This window comes from Saccostrea echinata, unplaced genomic scaffold (genome assembly GCF_033153115.1).
Source record: "Saccostrea echinata isolate AGI-Se365-2 ecotype Australia unplaced genomic scaffold, CSIRO_AGI_Sech_v1 ptg000027l, whole genome shotgun sequence".
Lineage (NCBI taxonomy): Eukaryota > Metazoa > Mollusca > Bivalvia > Ostreida > Ostreidae > Saccostrea > Saccostrea echinata.
In genome coordinates this window covers 6,434,704-6,447,340 of record NW_026889776.1, presented here as the reverse complement: position 1 = coordinate 6,447,340, position 12,637 = coordinate 6,434,704, and the positions used below count along the sequence as shown (strand labels likewise).

The window sequence follows — 12,637 nt, the reverse complement described above, 5'->3', positions numbered from 1 at the left end:
AAATTTGGTAAAGAACCCTTGCTTATTAAAACTTTTACACCATTTGCCTCCGATATGCCCAGAGGCAGAGAAGATTTTTAAGAAAAAATGTTTTTTCACTATAGATTCAACGCAGTTCCACCCTAACATCAGAACCCATTACTCATGGTCATGAAATTTACAAATTTGGAAGAGGTTTCTTCCTCTTCATCATATCTATGCAATTAGGGTTTAAAGAATTAACACATTTTCACTAATTATCAATAGACTTTTCCCCCAAAAATCCCCAACCAGAACCTCTGACACTGGACCACAAGTTTCAAGATTTTTTGAATGAAGCACCAATACTCACCATAGCTATGCACTATGTGAGGCTACTCATCACCAAGTAGCAGACAAGAACTTTTAAATAGAATTAATGCATTTCCACTATATTATCAATAGAGTACCGCCCTAACACCAAACCCTGACCCAGGGGCTATATTTTTAATGATTTTAGAAGGCGCACCCTTGCTCATCATAACTATTACTCAGTCTGTTTTATACCCAGGAAAAGAGAAGAAGATTTTTAAAAAATAACGCCTTTCCACTATATTTTTAACTATTTTTATTATATAATCAATAAAGCCCCACCCAAACACCAGAATGGGGCAATGAAACTCACAATTTTGGAAGCGACAGCCTTGCTCATCATGATGATTTACTTAGTTACCCTGTGTAATACCCAGTAGCAGAGAAGAAGATTTTCAAAGAATTAAAACTATTTCACTCTATGATCTATATAGCACCGAATCTTCTGACCCTGGGGCCATGAATTTCTCAATTTTGGTAGAGGACTCAATGCTTATAATAATGATGACACAGTTCATTTGCTTAATGTCCAGGAGTAAAGAAGAAGGTTTTTAAAGATTTCACCAATTTTGATAGTTCTAGCCAGGCTTTTCAGGCTCCAGAGAGAGAGAGAGAGAGAGAGAGAGAGAGAGAGAGAGAGAGGATGCAGGGGCTATGAAATTCACAATCTTTGTTTTCCTTTACTCACATACGCTGTATGCCAAAACTGGTTAGAATTAGTTCAGCGGTTCCAGAGAAGAAGTTGAAAATGTTCAAATGATAACGAATGACGCACATCATACAACGCACGACGCAGGACAGAAACAGATAGCAGTAAAATGCAAATAATTATAAAATCATTTTAACTATGAATTCTTTTTAATTTCAGTTGATATTCAATTGAATATAAAAAAGTTATATTGTTTCCATGCATTTATTAAAGAAAAGTTTTAAACTTTGTTCATATTCGAAGATTTGAAGCCAGGCCCATACTTCAGAGCTGAAAAAAAAAAAAACATATCACAGTTATTTTGACTTTTTAATATACAATAGTAGTGCAGTAATAGTAAATGAAAGCATTGACATAGTTTTTTTTCTGTTAGAGAATTCTATGAAGTAATCACATTTTACCATCCACATTTGTTCTGGTAAATAGCGTACGTCCCTTGCAACTTTTATCTGCTATCTTCCACTAAAAAGGCACAATTAAAAACATACTCTCAATCTAATAGTTACTTTTCAAAATTTCAAACATTGTTGTCTTGCATGTTTTCTTTAAAAACAAACTGTCCAAAATCAATGACAGTTTTGGGTGTTGATGAAACGATTCATGTATATCATAAACAGCTACGATTTCAAACAGTTTTGAGGTGCTTGATGAACCTGAAATTATAAGTGATTTGTGGTTCTGTCGATTTGCTTTTGCTTTTCTTTGCCTAAACTATATGTAAAATTTTAAAACAATATGGATTAATTTCAAATTAAAAACTATAGATAATATTCACATTCCCCTACATTTCGAGGCTTTTAGCAGGAAATACAAAAATTACCTCCATTTTTTAAAAAAAAAATTAATGATCAAATTATTATTTTTTTTTTTTTAGATGAAACTGTTTATCAAGAAATATAAACAAAAATTAAGAGCTTTCGTCATTTTGATCAATGGCAAGAAACTAGTGAGAAACAAATCGATATTTGCAGAAAATTTGCAAAAATACAATACACTCAGTGTAAAGACACATTAAACCGTAAACTAACATAAAAATGCACGATATATCCTGCTCAAGGGAAAGTCTAGTAATTAATTGTGGAAAGCTGTTTTGATCTTAGATCAATTTTAACTTGAAAATACGTTTCCTTTACAGTACTCAAAAGCCATTGTTTGATGATATGAAATTCTAAAGCACTAAATGTAAAAAAGCTTTACTATAATAAAAACAACTCTTGATGAAGTTTCTCTACGATATCAACTATAGACACATCTGGAAAAATTGAAGATTTCAATACGTTACAAAGGTCAACCTATGTGCCCGAGTCATTAACTTGAGGATAATGATCTTTTTCCTAATTTTGGAAGAGGAGAAAATTCTCCATTGAATCATGTAAATACTTATCCAGCTAAATGTCAAGAAGTTAAGACGAAGAAAGTTTCAAAGGTAATTCAATTTTTGACGTTTCTGACAACTGTACAAACTCGATTCAAAAGATTCTGAAATGTGCTTTCCTTTCCTTCTTCATTCTCGATTCAACATAAAAGGTTTTCTTTTTAATAACTCTAAAATTCCCTTGATCTAATCTATAACTTATATTTTTTTTCACTCTTTTCTTAAAATTGATCGTTTTTAAATTATGAAGAAAAAAAATCACTTGCAGAGAGACTAGAAAATTGCTATTTTTTCATGCGTCAGCATATGTGCAAACCATTTAAAAATCGAATTTTTGAATAAAATTTTCGGAATTATACTTACAAATCAGAAATGTTCAATCCTTGTCCAAATTGTCGATCAGAGTAAGCTAATGCACTGGACTTTATCAGTTCTCCTATAATGCTTTTCCTGCTCCTACATGTAATAAGGGAACAACAAGACTTAATATTTAGGATCATATACATAAAATCATAAAAAAAATATCAGTATCTAAATTATCAAAAATGAATATGTTTTCAAAATAAGCATTAATATATATCTTAAATATGGTAATCATAATCATTATTTACCTTGAGAATCCTGGAATTTCCTCATTTGAATCATGGGTGTATGTAAGATGTTGACATACACATATCAACATTATGATCAACACACTTTTCCCAAGAAATGGCATCATGAATTTCTATTCAAAAGATAACTAATTTGAGAACATACAATTTATCTTATTTTTAATTGTAGGAAAATAAGATCAAATATTGCTGTAATTTGAACATAAATTTTGATCATGACATCACTTACTTTTTCTATTATATTTTTTTTCTTCCACAAGTTTTAGGATGTTTGGCATGTTTCATTCAGTTTATGTTTTAAATAGTGAAGCATAAAATTTATGTGTCTCTGTTCCCGCCCGCAAATATTTCAATCCTCCCTCATTGGTCATTGCAACACGTGGTTAGGTGGCAATCTTACCCGATTTCTGTTTACAGTTAGTACATGTACTTTACAAATGAGACTCTAAAACCTCACGATCTTGGACTGTTTTCCATCCCACGACTATCTTCAACAAAATGAAATAAATGAAATGTTCAAAGCACAAAAATTTATAAATTGGTAAATTTTTGGTCACAAATACATGGTCATTCATGCATCATCCATGTGAAAAAGAATGTTTGAAAAGCTAAACAACTAAAAACTAAATGTAGTATAAATAAAATGCAAATAATATGAATAAAATCTCTTTGACTTTTGTTTAGAAAATTAGATTGATATATATATATATATATATATATATATATATATATATATATATATATATATATATATATATATATATATATATATATATATATATATATATATATATATTACAAACAGATGGTTCCGAATATAATTATAAAAAATTCCTACACATGTCATAATCTAGTTGGAAAAAAACCTCAGTGCAAAGAATATGGGAGCAAATGGCGTAATATCTGAAGGAATTAGGTGCACAAAACATTTATAGTATAACTACGACTTGTTCGGCTGACCACAGCTGGACATACTTTACGAATTACGCACATAAGACAATGTAACATTAACATTCAAATTCCTTGTAAAATTTTCCACTGATCTTCATACTACACGATAATATAGTAACAATTCACATAAATATTAAATACCTATAAGTTAATAGGCAATAATTTAATGCAATTACATCTATATTAAAGTTTCAGTAATGTGGAAGAATTGTATTCTCTCAAGGTGCAACTGAACCAAATTTTATTTTAAAATTTTAATAAAAAAAGTATTTTTAAAAATTACACTAACAAACGACTTGATTTCCTAAACGTTCCTTGCGAAGATCGAATTACAAAACTTCTCGACTTCCTATTGCTCTGGTCCCTTTATACATAATCCTGAAATATCATCACTATACAAAGTATATTGATTTTAAAGCTACAATGAAGCATGGCATTTAAACAATTCGGATTTTTTTCCCCGTTAAAGTTTATTTTTATGGTCTCTGGGTCTTATATATATCTATATTTATATATTATTAGTGTTTATTTTTATTCAGAGCAAACATAAATTTGGGTTTCGTTTAAAGACCATTAAGTAATTTTATGGATGTTTTTCATAAAACTTTCAGTTAAAAATTGTTTTACAGCAAGAAACAAAGTTTATTCTCCATTATTTTGCTTAAGAGCAGCAGGTGGTTGACCTTGTGAAGATCAATTTTTGAAGGACGTGCATGAGCTTGTTGTATACTCTATTATTGATCCAGTAATGTCAACAAGTAAAGCTGTTGCATGCTAACCGAAATAATGTTAAATTCACAATTAGTGAATTTAAAAACCGTAAATTAAAGTTACCCCTTTCTTTAGTAATATAAAGTATTAACGTCTAAATCTCATTGAAAGTAGGCGATAATCAATAACAAAGTGAGTTATTTAATTTAGAAGTCTAGTCTTGCCAAATAATTACAGGACAAAATTTCGACATGAATATCTATAGTAATTTAACATTATAATCTTAATTTCAGACTCCATTCATTCACCAAATTATCATTTAAAAGAAAAAAACATATTACATGTAGGTACAACCTCCTAAATACCGAGGACGTTAGATGGATATTCTAAGCCCATAATTAAAGGAAGACTAGGTTTCCACGAGAACAATACATGCCCATGAGATATCATTGTCCTTGTTATTTTCAACATTGGCATGCCTTTAAAACAGGTCTTTGTTCTTTAGACATCCTTCTTCTTTCTTTTTGTGCATTTATAATTCTCTTGAAATCTTCATTCAATCAGGTCATGATAAGTAATATTTTTGAGTCTGAACCTTTATTTTTGGGATCAAAGCACTGGATACCTATATTAAGGGGAAAAGTAAAAATTCTTCTCTAGAAAAGGATCACTTCCTTATAAATATAGCGACAACATATTGGGCCGGAATTAATTTCAGGCTTTACATACAATTTAAAAAAAGTTGATTTACGTTCCGATCAATGACTTTAAGCTACAGACCTGCATTCGTGCACTAGTTTAATGTTTGTTTTTTTTTTGCCTCAATTTATTTCTAGTTAATGCATGTAATAAATAGAATTAGTAGGAACCTTTCAATTGCATTAACTATGTAACATGACATTATAGACTCATCTCGAAATTTTGTTTGATGTTTTTCTCTTTACTTTTAATTGTAATATTTTTCTTAATTATTTTTTTCATCTTTGCTTATTTTACAACTTTTTCTTAGAAATGATATAACTATTTCATTGGTGAATACAAATTTCATAAAAGAAATCCAAGAGAATGCAATTACTGATATGTAGCTCTCCTGTTTCAAACCCTGAGATCTGAATTTAGAACATTGACTACAAAAGTGCATGTTACTGTAGATATATTAAGCTCAAATACAAGAAATACCTATACTTTCTAGCTACATATTAAAGAAAAGCATTATTTTTACAAATAGGATTAAAGCAAATACACTGTATTGATTAAATTCTAAGGAATGTATACAATAGAATTTAATCAAACTTGTACTGAGTAACACAGAGTGAATATTTCTTGTGTGCTATACTAAGGTATTGTTTTGCTTGACTGTTTTTTTATTTTATACTACGATTTGCTTTATCTTAAATGATTTTGTCTAAAGAATGGACATGCATAAAACGACAAAAAATTACAGAAACTACAAATTAAGAACAATGTTTCAAAAGGCAATAATCTAAAACTTTTAAAGCGTGGCTCCCGTACAGGTTGATTCGAATTACGAATTCAAGTGGTGTTAATAGTCGGCGGTGATACTATTCCGGCTATTCTAGCCATGAAAATAGATAAGTGATATGAATATGAACTATGAACAACTTTGTCGAGAACAGTTCTCCTTATTCTTCGACTTTTTTGTGGATTTCGACCATAAAGAGAGAGTGTCCCTCAAAAAATCTTATTTCAATTTATTTCTTAGATCACAATCCATATAAATACCATAACCTTTTAGGGATAGGCTTGCGCCTAAGGACTTATGGACCATAATTTCCGCAAAATCCGTACGGTAACTGAGAAAATGCTATTCTGGCCACTTTGAATGTTAATTCTAGTAGTGCATATAACATGTGTGGATACTTAAAAAAACTCCAGAGAATTCTTAGAAAATTTGAAGTCACAAAATTTAACGAAAATCAATAACGTCAAAGAATTTGCCTTTTCAACACATTATACAACTATTCCCCACGATACATTAGAGTGTATTCAATTAAGACATACCGTGTCACACTAGTGTTCAATATTCGTATACATACTGAATGAACTCTAGAAATCAAAATTAAACATCTTGTGTTGTATAGTGTTTATTTAAATATGGCGGGTTTGAACCCAGAAAAAGCGTGTTTATTCACATTTATCGCTAATAAACTTGCTGAAGTAAATGAGCAAGAGTCTGATCAAGATATAAACGACCTTATGATTCAGTTTTTATCTAGTCAATCCATCGTTAGAGAAAATGTACCACTAGTTGACAAGTTCCAAAAATTTACTTAAAATTGATTTAAGAAAACACTTTCGTTAAAGTAAGGAAACGTTTCATGAAATTGTACTAGAAATTGGTCCTGAAATTGGAAAAGAAGATAGAACCAAAGGGAAGAGTCCACTTACAGCTGAAAAACAAATTTTAATTTGCTTTTGGTGCAACTCTACCAGCATGCGAGAAATAGCTCTATTGTTCGGGGTGTCTACTTTCACTGTTTGCATAACATTCGTGTGTGGCGCACTTTGCACCGTTCATATCCGAGTGATAGCATGGGCAGATGTGGACAGACAAGAAGAAATATCACATTTTTTTTCGAAATTGAGAGCGGAATTCTTAGATGGAGTAATCGACGGTACTCACATCATGTTGAATGGAATTCCTAGAGGAGATATAGGTTATATAAATAGAAAGGGGTATCCCTCCTTACAATTACAGGTAGCTATGCATGATTTAAGATTTTTTACTGATACCTTGTTGGGTTGGCCAGGGTCCACATGTGATGCTAGGTTTTTTAGAAACTCCACAATTGATAAATTGAAGCTACATTTAACCAAATGAAAAAGCCGTTTTAGTATGTGTGCATGAAATTATAATATCTTTATATTTATAGTACCTTGTGATCTCAACATTTCTACGGTGTTAGCATTAGCTAGAGCTATGTAGTAAATGGCGTCTATAGTCAAGTTGATCTGAAAACTAAAAAGAAAAAAAGAATGTCAAAATATAAATGTTGTAGAATTTTTTCATGGACGTTGTAAATTTCTAATACAAACACTGACAAATTATTGCAATAACAATTTTCACACTTTCATTGCGTCTTCACTCTCCGCCATTTTTTCACTTGTTACTCCAGGTAAACTGAGTAGTATACTCACATAACACAGGTTGGCCGCTCTTGTCGAAAATGTCCTTTTTTATTTACAACTCCAGTAATTCGTGTAACTCGTGTCGCTTAATTGAATACACTCTCAAAGTCCAGGCTTTTTAATATCATAAATTGCTGCTTTTGCAATAAAAATGGAACTCGTAAATTTACTCATCTTGTCATTGGTCGTTTGTAAAATTTCTATGAAAAAAGATATTATGATTGTACTCACAAGACTCGTAAGTTGAGATCGAAAAAATGATTGGATTTCTGATTCACATCTATGTAGTACTTAGAGATTTAGTCCTCCGACAATCTGTCAGAATTTCCCTGAGTGCTAATTGTGCTCCGTTATTAGCAGACATATTTTGTATTCATATGAAGCAGACATATCTGTTTCATATTTGGGTATTTTACTAGAGAAACACATGCATGGTAATCTTACAAAAAAACTTCATGACAAACGTGATGTCTTCATTTTTTCTATTGTCAAATTCCCTTATTTATGTAGCAATATACCAATATCACCTTTATATTGAGTTTATGTCTCCTAGTTGTTTAGATACACAAGAACATACTGTGCTTACGAACGATTTTTGAAACTAGGCAAGCTATTGACAAATAAGGTGATGAAGCAACAGTATTGTTTAAAGTCAACATTTCGCAAATTCTATGTTTGATACAATTGACCTTGTCAGCAAATAAGATCTACATGTATCATTAGAATGGTGACTGACACTTTTTATTTCCCAAAACTCTCACACATTTTTAGTAGCAGTCATGTCATCTTTTTCAAAAATGGAGAGATGTTTTGATTGATTGATTAATTTTATATTGTTTTACGTCCTGTTCGAGAATTTTTCACTCATATAGAGACGTCACCATATACCGGTGAAGGACTTCAGATTTAGACCTACTCGGCACTCAGGGCCATTGAGCTGTGAGGGTTCTTTATCGTGCCAACGCCCACCGTGACACGGTGCCTCGGTTTTTAAGGTCTCATTCGAAGGACGGGTATAGTGATTTGAAGATGTGCAACAAGGTATCAGACTTTCCATTTTCAACCTGGGGTTCAAATGGGTTTCAAAACATGACGGTAAAAAATTAACCGGGGTGGGGGTGGGGTGTTGGGTCAAAAGCTTTTTTTCTTTTAACAAAAACATGGTTCCCAGAACTTTTCATACATAGTACACAGTAGCCATCTTCTCTTTTGCAATATGATTTTGTGTGTTCTACATATATGCAATAAGGTTTTTAAATTTTCGTTTTCATCCTGGATGCCTAATGGAGGTCGATAAATGATGCTTTAAAGTTACAAATGGTCGGATTTCTTTCTTCTGTTTTTTTTTTCTCTTTTTGAAATTAGCATTTGTTTCATCAAAATCTTTAATTGTAGACCGGTAATGCCTTTATTATTTGAAATACTAACATAGGAGGCTCATGATCATATGCTCATCTGTGCATTTAATGGTAATTTTCATATGTAGATATATTTTACGTAAATTGTAGACCAACTTTCCTTGCTTCTTCACCACCCAGGTACAATAAAATTTATCGAGATAACGAACAGTATTCGAGCTCAAAAGTCCATTAAACATTTAAAAAATAGGAGCAGAGCAAACAGGGTCCTCTAAAACATCAGAGGTTGAATCAGGTGCCATGGAGGTGTGAGCATTCCCTGCCAACCGGTCACACCCGCCGTGTGCTCCTTGTCACGAACGGGAAATATCGGAAAAACTCCGTCGACAATTCAGTTTGTAAATAATGGTCTAACAATTACTATGAAATAAGTCAGTCAGCATTTAATGAAAGATTGTATTTGCAGACAAGGTTATTATATCGACCGAAGAACTTACGAAATGATGACATTAAACGAGACTGCTGATATTCTTGTTTTATCAACTTGTTTGTCAATAACTTACCCCGTTTGAGAAATTGCGCATATGTAGAGAATGCACTGGCGTGTCGAATCAACTGAGAGATATAAACCCCGTATGCAGGTGATAAGGGTATTTTGCTGCATAAGTAAGGGAAGTTGACGATTGAAAAGTTAAAGGCATCACGCTTAGCATAAAGCTTTGTAGCTTAAACCATTAATGTCTTTTTTCTAATAAAACCATTAATGTCTTTTTCTAATAAAATATCCAAATATGAAACAGATGTGCCAGACTCTGTGGTACATGTATCTTATATCTCAAGATCACCGGGATATATTGTGTTGACATAAGAATGGAAATAACCATTGTTAATTGACAATACGTCGTCGATATATCTAAATGTCGAGTTGAAGGCCACAGCAAGTGTTTTCTTCTTTTCACGTAAATCTCAAGATCACCGGGATATATTGTGTCGACATAAGAATGGAAATAACCATTGTTAATTGACAATACGTCGTCGATATATCTAAATGTCGAGTTGAAGGCCACAGCAAGTGTTTTCTTCTTTTCACGTAAAAGATTTTCAAGAAATACAAGGGAGCTAGCATATAGTTAGAGGCAAATATGGGCATGTACGGGTGTTACTCTCTAATGACCGCATCTTATTTTTATTGTGAAAAGAAGAGTGTCTCTGCCTTTTCCACATATTTAATTTTTTTTTTCTTTTTAGGTAATTTTTTTTTAAAAGACTTCTGGAATAATTGAAAAAAATGACATATGAATGTTTATGTACTTACTTGAAAAGACACACCTATCTGTAACATGTACCTTAAGCTTGATTTTATGAGAACGGACAGTTTTAATATGTTTCATTTAGGCCACCGTTGACGACGATCGAGTTAATAAGTTTTGTAATCAAAGTATACAATTGCATCATATATATGATGACTTTTAAGCCCTGTATTTAAACAGCTAAAATGAATACCAAAGACTCGTTAATGCATGGTCAAAGAAGCATTTCATACAAAAAAAAAAATCTGGGGGGAAAAATAATTCAGACGTTAGTTAAAATTGACACGATTTAATTTTAATATCCGCTGCTTGAAAGTTCAGTTGATAAATGCATTTTGTGTGAAATTCTCTGAACTTAAAAATGAGCACTAAATTACTTACAACCTTTAAAGTTCAAAATATTTTTCACATTACTAATCACAGAGATGGATTCATAGCAAACATACGCACACAAAAACGATTTTTAAAAAGGTCTTTTTTATATGAAATAAGCATTCTGGAAAAAGAATGCATTTGCAATGCTAGGCTTTCATCGGTATGTTATTCTGACTTCCCTTAAAATCAATTCTCTAAGTCAAAATGCTGTGATTCTCAAAGATCATTGAAGGGTCAGAAAATGTAAACTTAATCTATAATTCATCTATCTTGACTTGCATACTAAATAATCAGCTCAATATATGCAAGCTTGTATAGAAGGTCTGGAAGCCAATGGGGACAAATAGACTGACGGTAGAAGGTATCTGGACCAACAGACAAAAAGAAAGATAGAAAGAGATAGACAGACAGACGTAAAGTAACATTTCTTTTTGTCCAGTACCGCCGATAGGTGACAAGTAAGAGAGAAAGTATATAATAAATGTAGTATGTTTGTTTCTTTGTTAACGTCCTTCTCGAGAATTTTTCACACATATGGAGACGCCACCACTTGCCGATGGAGGGCTGCAAATTTTGACCTAGGGCCATTGAGCAGTGAGGGATCTTTTTCGTGCCAGCATCTACTGAGACACGGGACCTCGGTTTATACGGTCTCATCCGAAGGACCGGTCTCCACGTCCCGCAGTGGGATTCGAACCCGCGACGTAAGGATCAACTCCTTACTCCGCGACTCTAGAGCAGACGCTCTAGCCACTGCGCCACGCGGGCGACTAATAAATGTAGTTGCCGTCGGTTTATACATATCAACATTTTCTCATGTTACTAGCAGGGGCATGCTGTGTTCACTATAAAAGTTCATGTATATTTGCAAGGATTCGTAGTAATTGTTTTGTTTTGGAATCCAGTATAGGTATGATAATTCAAATTAAATTTGCTTGTTAAAAAAAAGAGAAATATTTAATCTGACATACTATTTTTAAGAATTTCCTCCTTAGAAAGGGAACTTTGAGTAAGATTGGATAACCCTTGCAGAAATAAAACCAAGTTCCCCTGAAATATATCTATATATAATAATATATATATCTATAATAATGAGTCTTACAAATAAAGACAATTGTGTTACTGCTTGTCAGCTCTGATAAGTACATATTGATCATGTATTTTATCTAAATCTTTCTCCACTTCTGAATTCTTAATGACAGGAAACTTCCAGGGATTAATCTAAGGCATTTTAACACCGATTCGGTATTTTCCTCAAGAGAAAATTCCCCCTCTATATCCCATTTTCCCCTTTTGTTGAGTAATACATGTAAATTCCCCTTTCAATAATAAAAATCTCAAATATTTTTTGGTTCCATAAAAACTGGAAATGTAAAGTAAAAAAAATCATAAGATGTGAAATATGGTTCTACTTTGCTATTTCATGCACTCAAAATGGTCTAAAAGTGCTAAATTCAATTAAACCTCCAGCAGGGCATGCCCACTTATTTATGTCCTTCACTAAATGTCAAAATGTCTAACTACAGTTTTATGATTGCCTACTATCCACAAAATCAAATCCCGTAATCATATTTTTCTTTAAACCACGAAAATTGTGTCCCCACAATAATATAGTATAATAACATTATAGTTTTATGAAAATGTTGTGTGTAAGATTGACTAATAACGGTTTTGCCAGTCGGGTATAATTATGCATTTCATTTTAAAGAACATTTGTTGTAAAAATTCGACGAGCAAAAAAAAAAGGATGTATGAAA

The 12,637-nt window shown here is 32.2% G+C and overlaps 1 long non-coding RNA gene across 1 annotated transcript; it reads right to left on the bottom strand.

Annotated features, from left to right (window-relative positions):
• Positions 1-1,440: 1,440 nt before the first annotated feature.
• Positions 1,441-3,102, bottom strand: LOC133193403 (uncharacterized). Its single transcript, XR_009721933.1, has 3 exons — positions 3,026-3,102; positions 2,778-2,870; positions 1,441-1,501 (listed from the first exon to the last, which is right to left on the bottom strand). It is a non-coding gene; the product is annotated as an uncharacterized LOC133193403 (long non-coding RNA).
• Between the last annotated feature and the right edge of the window lie 9,535 nt (positions 3,103-12,637).